Source organism: Taudactylus pleione, unplaced genomic scaffold (assembly GCF_031769625.1).
Source record: "Taudactylus pleione unplaced genomic scaffold, aTauple2 ptg000967l, whole genome shotgun sequence".
Taxonomy (NCBI): domain Eukaryota; kingdom Metazoa; phylum Chordata; class Amphibia; order Anura; family Myobatrachidae; genus Taudactylus; species Taudactylus pleione.
The window spans coordinates 11,927,501-11,932,500 of NW_028285368.1; the positions used below are offsets into that span (position 1 = coordinate 11,927,501).

The following is a 5,000-nucleotide window of genomic DNA, read 5'->3' on the forward strand; positions in this document are numbered from 1 at the left end:
AAATGTAAAATGTAATAGAAAAGAATGTTATGGCAGTATAAAATTACCTACAGCACCTGGTGTTCCCAGGTGGTCTCCCATCCAAGTACTAACCAGGCCCAACACTGCATAGCTTCCAAGATCAGACGAGATTGGGCATGTACAGTGTGGTTTGGCTTTAAGTGCTCAAAAGCATTAAATTTAGACCTCTTTTACTTCTTAACACAAGTAAATTCATTGATAAGTTGAAAAAATTAAATGTAAAATGTAATAGAAAAGAATGTTATGGCAGTTTAAAATTACCTACAGAACCTGGGATTCCTAGGTAGTCACCCATCCAAGTACTACCCAGTCCCAACACTGCATAGCTTCCAAGATCAGACGAGATTGGGCATGTCCAGTGTGGTTTGGCTGTAGGTGTTCAAAAACGTTAACTTTAGACCTCTTTTACTTCTTAACTCAAGCAAATTCAATGATAAGTTGAAAAATTAAATGTAAAATGTAATAGAAAAGAATGTTAAGGCAGTATAAAATTACCTACAGCTCCTGGTATACCCAGGTGATCTCCAATCCAAGTACTAACCAGTCCGAACACTGCATAGCTTCCAAGATCAGACAAGATTGGGCATGTCCACTGTGGTTTGGCTGTAGGTGCTCAAAAACATTAACTTTAGACCTCTTTTACTTCTTAACTCAAGTAAATTCAATGATAAGTTGAAAAATTAAATGTAAAATGTAATAGAAAAGAATGTTAAGGCAGTATAAAATTACCTACAGCTCCTGGTATTCCCAGGTGGTCTCCCATCCAAGTACTAACCAGGCCGAACACTGCATAGCTTCCAAGATCAGACAAGATTGGGCATGTCCACTGTGGTTTGGCTGTAGGTGCTCAAAAGCATTAAATTTAGACCGCTTTTACTTCTTAACACAAGTAAATTCATTGATAAGTTGAAAAAATTAAATGTAAAATGTAATAGAAAAGAAAATTATGGCAGTTTAAAATTACCTACAGCACCTGGGATTCCTAGGTAGTCACCCATCCAAGTACTAACCAGTCCCAACACTGCATAGCTTCCAAGATCAGACGAGATTGGGCATGTCCAGTGTGGTTTGGCTGTAGGTGCTCAAAAACATTAACTTTAGACCTCTATTACTTCTTAACTCAAGTAAATTAGTTGATAAGTTGAAAAAATTAAATGTAAAATGTAATAGAAAAGAATGTTATGGGAGTATAAAATTACCTACTGCACCTGGTTTTCCCAGGTGGTCTCCCATCCAAGTACTGACGAGGCCCAACACTGCATAGCTACCAAGATCAGACGAGATTGGGCATGTCCAGTGTGGATTGGCTGTAGGTGCTCAAAAGTATTAACTTTAGACCTCTATTACTTCTTAACTCAAGGAAATTCATTGATAAGTTGAAAAAATTAAATGTAAAATGTAATAGAAAAGAATGTTATGGCAGTATAAAATTACCAACAGGACCTGGTATTCCCAGGTGGTCTCCCATCCAAGTACTAACCAGGCCCAACACTGCATAGCTTCCAAGATCAGACGAGATTGGGCATGTCCAGTGTGGTTTGGCTGTAGGTGCTCAAAGACATTAACTTTAGACCTCTTTTACTTCTTAACACAAGTAAATTCATTGATAAGTTGAAAAAATTAAATGTAAAATGTAATAGAAAAGAATGTTATGGCAGTTTAAAATTACCTACAGAACCTGGGATTCCTAGGTAGTCACCCATCCAAGTACTACCCAGTCCCAACACTGCATAGCTTCCAAGATCAGACGAGATTGGGCATGTCCAGTGTGGTTTGGCTGTAGGTGCTCAAAAACATTAACTTTAGACCTCTTTTACTTCTTAACTCAAGCAAATTCAATGATAAGTTGAAAAATTAAATGTAAAATGTAATAGAAAAGAATGTTAAGGCAGTATAAAATTACCTACAGCTCCTGGTATACCCAGGTGATCTCCCATCCAAGTACTAACCAGGCCGAACACTGCATAGCTTCCAAGATCAGACAAGATTGGGCATGTCCACTGTGGTTTGGCTGTAGGTGCTCAAAAACATTAACTTTAGACCTCTATTACTTCTTAACTCAAGTAAATTCATTGATAAGTTGAAAAAATTAAATGTAAAATGTAATAGAAAATACTGTTATGGCAGTATAAAATTACCTACAGCACCTGGTATTTCCAGGTGGTCTCCCATCCTAGTACTAACCAGGCCCAACACTGCACAGCTTCCAAGATCAGACGAGATTGGGCATGTCCAGTGTGGTTTGGCTGTAGCTGCTCAAAAACATTAACTTTAGACCTCTATTACTTCTTAACTCAAGTAAATTCATTGATAAGTTGAAAAAATTAAATTTAAAATGTAATAGAAAAGAATGTTATGGCAGTATAAAATTACCTACAGCACCTGGTAATCCCAGGTGGTCTCCCATCCAAGTAATAACCAGGCCCAACACTGCCTAGCTTCCAAGTTCAGATGAGATTGGGCATGTCCAGTGTGGTTTGGCTGTAGGTGCTCAAAAATATTAACTTTAGACCTCTTTTACTTCTTAACTCAAGTAAATTCAATGATAAGTTGAAAAATGAAATGTAGAATGTAATAGAAAAGAATGTTTTGGCTGTCTAAAATTACCTTCAGCACCTGGTATTCCCAGGTGGTCTCCCATCCAAGTACAAAACAGGCCCAACACTGCATAGCTTCCAAGATCAGACGAGATTGGGCATGTCCAGTGTGGTTTGGCTGTAGGTGCTCAAAAGCATTAAATTTAGACCTCTATTACTTCTTAACTCAAGTAAATTCATTGATAAGTTGAAAAAATTAAATGTAAAATGTAATAGAAAAGAATGTTCTGGCAGTATAAAATTACCTACAGCTCCTGGTATTCCCAAGTGGTGTCCCATCCAAGTACAAACCAGGCCCAACACTGCATAGCTTCCAAGATCAGACGAGATTGGGCATGTCCAGTGTGGTTTGGCTGTAGGTGCTCAAAAGCATTAAATTTAGACCGCTTTTACTTCTTAACACAAGTAAATTCATTGATAAGTTGAAAAAATTAAATGTAAAATGTAATAGAAAAGAATGTTATGGCAGTTTAAAATTACCTACAGCACCTGGGATTCCAAGGTAGTCACCCATCCAAGTACTAACCAGTGTCAACACTGTATAGCTTCCAAGATCAGACGAGATTGGGCATGTCCAGTGTGGTTTGGCTGTAGGTGCTCAAAAACATTAACTTTAGACCTCTATTACTACTTAACTCAAGTAAATTAGTTGATAAGTTGAAAAAAGTAAATGTAAAATGTAATAGAAAAGAATGTTATGGGAGTATAAAATTACCTACTGCACCTGGTTTTCCCAGGTGGTCTCCCATCCAAGTACTGACGAGGCCCAACACTGCATAGCTACCAAGATCAGACGAGATTGGGCATGTCCAGTGTGGATTGGCTGTAGGTGCTCAAAAGTCTTAACTTTAGACCTCTATTACTTCTTAACTCAAGTAAATTCAATGATAAGTTGAAAAATTAAATGTAAAATGTAATAGAAAAGAATGTAAAGGCAGTATAAAATTACCTACAGCTCCTGGTATTCCCAGGTGGTCTCCCATCCAAGTACTAACCAGGCCCAACACTGCATAGCTTCCAAGATCAGACGAGATTGGGCATGTACAGTGTGGTTTGGCTGTAGGTGCTCAAAAACATTAAATTTAGACCTCTATTACTTCTTAACACAAGTAAATTCATTGATAAGTTGAAAAAATTAAATGTAAAATGTAATAGAAAAGAATGTTATGGCAGTTTAAAATTACCTACAGCACCTGGGATTCCTAGGTAGTCACCCATCCAAGTACTACCCAGTCCCAACACTGCATAGCTTCCAAGATCAGACGAGATTGGGCATGTCCAGTGTGGTTTGGCTGTAGGTGCTCAAAAACATTAACTTTAGACCTGTATTACTTCTTAACTCAAGTAAATTCATTGATAAGTTGAAAAAATTAAATGTAAAATGTAATAGAAAAGAATGTTATGGCAGTATAAAATTGCCTACAGCTCCTGGTATTCCAAGGTGGTCTCCCATCCAAGTACTAACCAGGCCCAACACTGCATAGCTTTCAAGATCAGACGAGATTGGGCATGTACAGTGTGGTTTGGCTGTAGGTGCTCAAAAGCATTAAATTTAGACCTCTTTTACTTCTTAACACAAGTAAATTCATTGATAAGTTGAAAAAATTAAATGTAAAATGTAATAGAAAAGAATGTTATGGCAGTTTAAAATTACCTACAGCACCTGGGATTCCTAGGTAGTCACCCATCCAAGTACTACCCAGTCCCAACACTGCATAGCTTCCAAGATCAGATGAGATTGGGCATGTCCAGTGTGGTTTGGCTGTAGGTGCTCAAAAACATTAACTTTAGACCTGTATTACTTCTTAACTCAAGTAAATTAATTGATAAGTTGAAAAAAATAAATGTAAAATGTAATAGAAAAGAATGTTATGGGAGTATAAAATTACCTACTGCACCTGGTTTTCCCAGGTGGTCTCCCATCCAAGTACTGACGAGGCCCAACACTGCATAGCTACCAAGATAAGATGAGTTTGGGCATGTCCAGTGTGGATTGGCTGTAGGTGCTCAAAAGTATTAACTTTAGACCTATATTACTTCTTAACTCAAGGAAATTCATTGATAAGTTGAAAAAATTAAATGTAAAATGTAATAGAAAAGAATGCTATGGCAGTATAAAATTACCTACAGCACCTGGTATTCCCAGGTGGTCTCCCATCCAAGTACTAACGAGGCCCAACACTGCATAGCTTCCAAGATCAGACGAGATTGGGCATGTCCAGTGTGGTTTGGCTGTAGGTGCTCAAAAACATTAACTTTAGACCTCTTTTACTTCTTAACTCAAGCAAATTCAATGATAAGTTGAAAAATTAAATGTAAAATGTAATAGAAAAGAATGTTAAGGCAGTATAAAATTACCTACAGCTCCTGGTATTCCCAGGT

At 37.5% G+C, this 5,000-nt stretch overlaps 20 pseudogenes; all 20 read right to left on the reverse strand.

Moving 5' to 3' along the window:
- Positions 1-44: 44 nt before the first annotated feature.
- Positions 45-163, reverse strand: LOC148467842 (5S ribosomal RNA; annotated as a pseudogene).
- A 116-nt stretch (positions 164-279) lies between these two features.
- Positions 280-398, reverse strand: LOC148467843 (5S ribosomal RNA; annotated as a pseudogene).
- Positions 399-747: 349 nt separating this feature from the next.
- Positions 748-866, reverse strand: LOC148467844 (5S ribosomal RNA; annotated as a pseudogene).
- Positions 867-982: 116 nt separating this feature from the next.
- LOC148467845 (5S ribosomal RNA) lies at positions 983-1,101 on the reverse strand (annotated as a pseudogene).
- A 116-nt stretch (positions 1,102-1,217) lies between these two features.
- On the reverse strand, positions 1,218-1,336 carry LOC148467846 (5S ribosomal RNA; annotated as a pseudogene).
- Positions 1,337-1,452: 116 nt separating this feature from the next.
- LOC148467847 (5S ribosomal RNA) lies at positions 1,453-1,571 on the reverse strand (annotated as a pseudogene).
- A 116-nt stretch (positions 1,572-1,687) lies between these two features.
- Positions 1,688-1,806, reverse strand: LOC148467848 (5S ribosomal RNA; annotated as a pseudogene).
- Positions 1,807-1,921: 115 nt separating this feature from the next.
- On the reverse strand, positions 1,922-2,040 carry LOC148467849 (5S ribosomal RNA; annotated as a pseudogene).
- A 116-nt stretch (positions 2,041-2,156) lies between these two features.
- LOC148467850 (5S ribosomal RNA) lies at positions 2,157-2,275 on the reverse strand (annotated as a pseudogene).
- A 116-nt stretch (positions 2,276-2,391) lies between these two features.
- On the reverse strand, positions 2,392-2,510 carry LOC148467851 (5S ribosomal RNA; annotated as a pseudogene).
- Positions 2,511-2,625: 115 nt separating this feature from the next.
- Positions 2,626-2,744, reverse strand: LOC148467852 (5S ribosomal RNA; annotated as a pseudogene).
- Positions 2,745-2,860: 116 nt separating this feature from the next.
- LOC148467853 (5S ribosomal RNA) lies at positions 2,861-2,979 on the reverse strand (annotated as a pseudogene).
- A 116-nt stretch (positions 2,980-3,095) lies between these two features.
- Positions 3,096-3,214, reverse strand: LOC148467854 (5S ribosomal RNA; annotated as a pseudogene).
- A 116-nt stretch (positions 3,215-3,330) lies between these two features.
- LOC148467855 (5S ribosomal RNA) lies at positions 3,331-3,449 on the reverse strand (annotated as a pseudogene).
- A 115-nt stretch (positions 3,450-3,564) lies between these two features.
- On the reverse strand, positions 3,565-3,683 carry LOC148467856 (5S ribosomal RNA; annotated as a pseudogene).
- A 116-nt stretch (positions 3,684-3,799) lies between these two features.
- Positions 3,800-3,918, reverse strand: LOC148467857 (5S ribosomal RNA; annotated as a pseudogene).
- Positions 3,919-4,034: 116 nt separating this feature from the next.
- Positions 4,035-4,153, reverse strand: LOC148467858 (5S ribosomal RNA; annotated as a pseudogene).
- A 116-nt stretch (positions 4,154-4,269) lies between these two features.
- LOC148467859 (5S ribosomal RNA) lies at positions 4,270-4,388 on the reverse strand (annotated as a pseudogene).
- Positions 4,389-4,739: 351 nt separating this feature from the next.
- Positions 4,740-4,858, reverse strand: LOC148467860 (5S ribosomal RNA; annotated as a pseudogene).
- Positions 4,859-4,973: 115 nt separating this feature from the next.
- Positions 4,974-5,000, reverse strand: part of LOC148467861 (5S ribosomal RNA) — a 119-nt pseudogene continuing 92 nt past the window's right edge.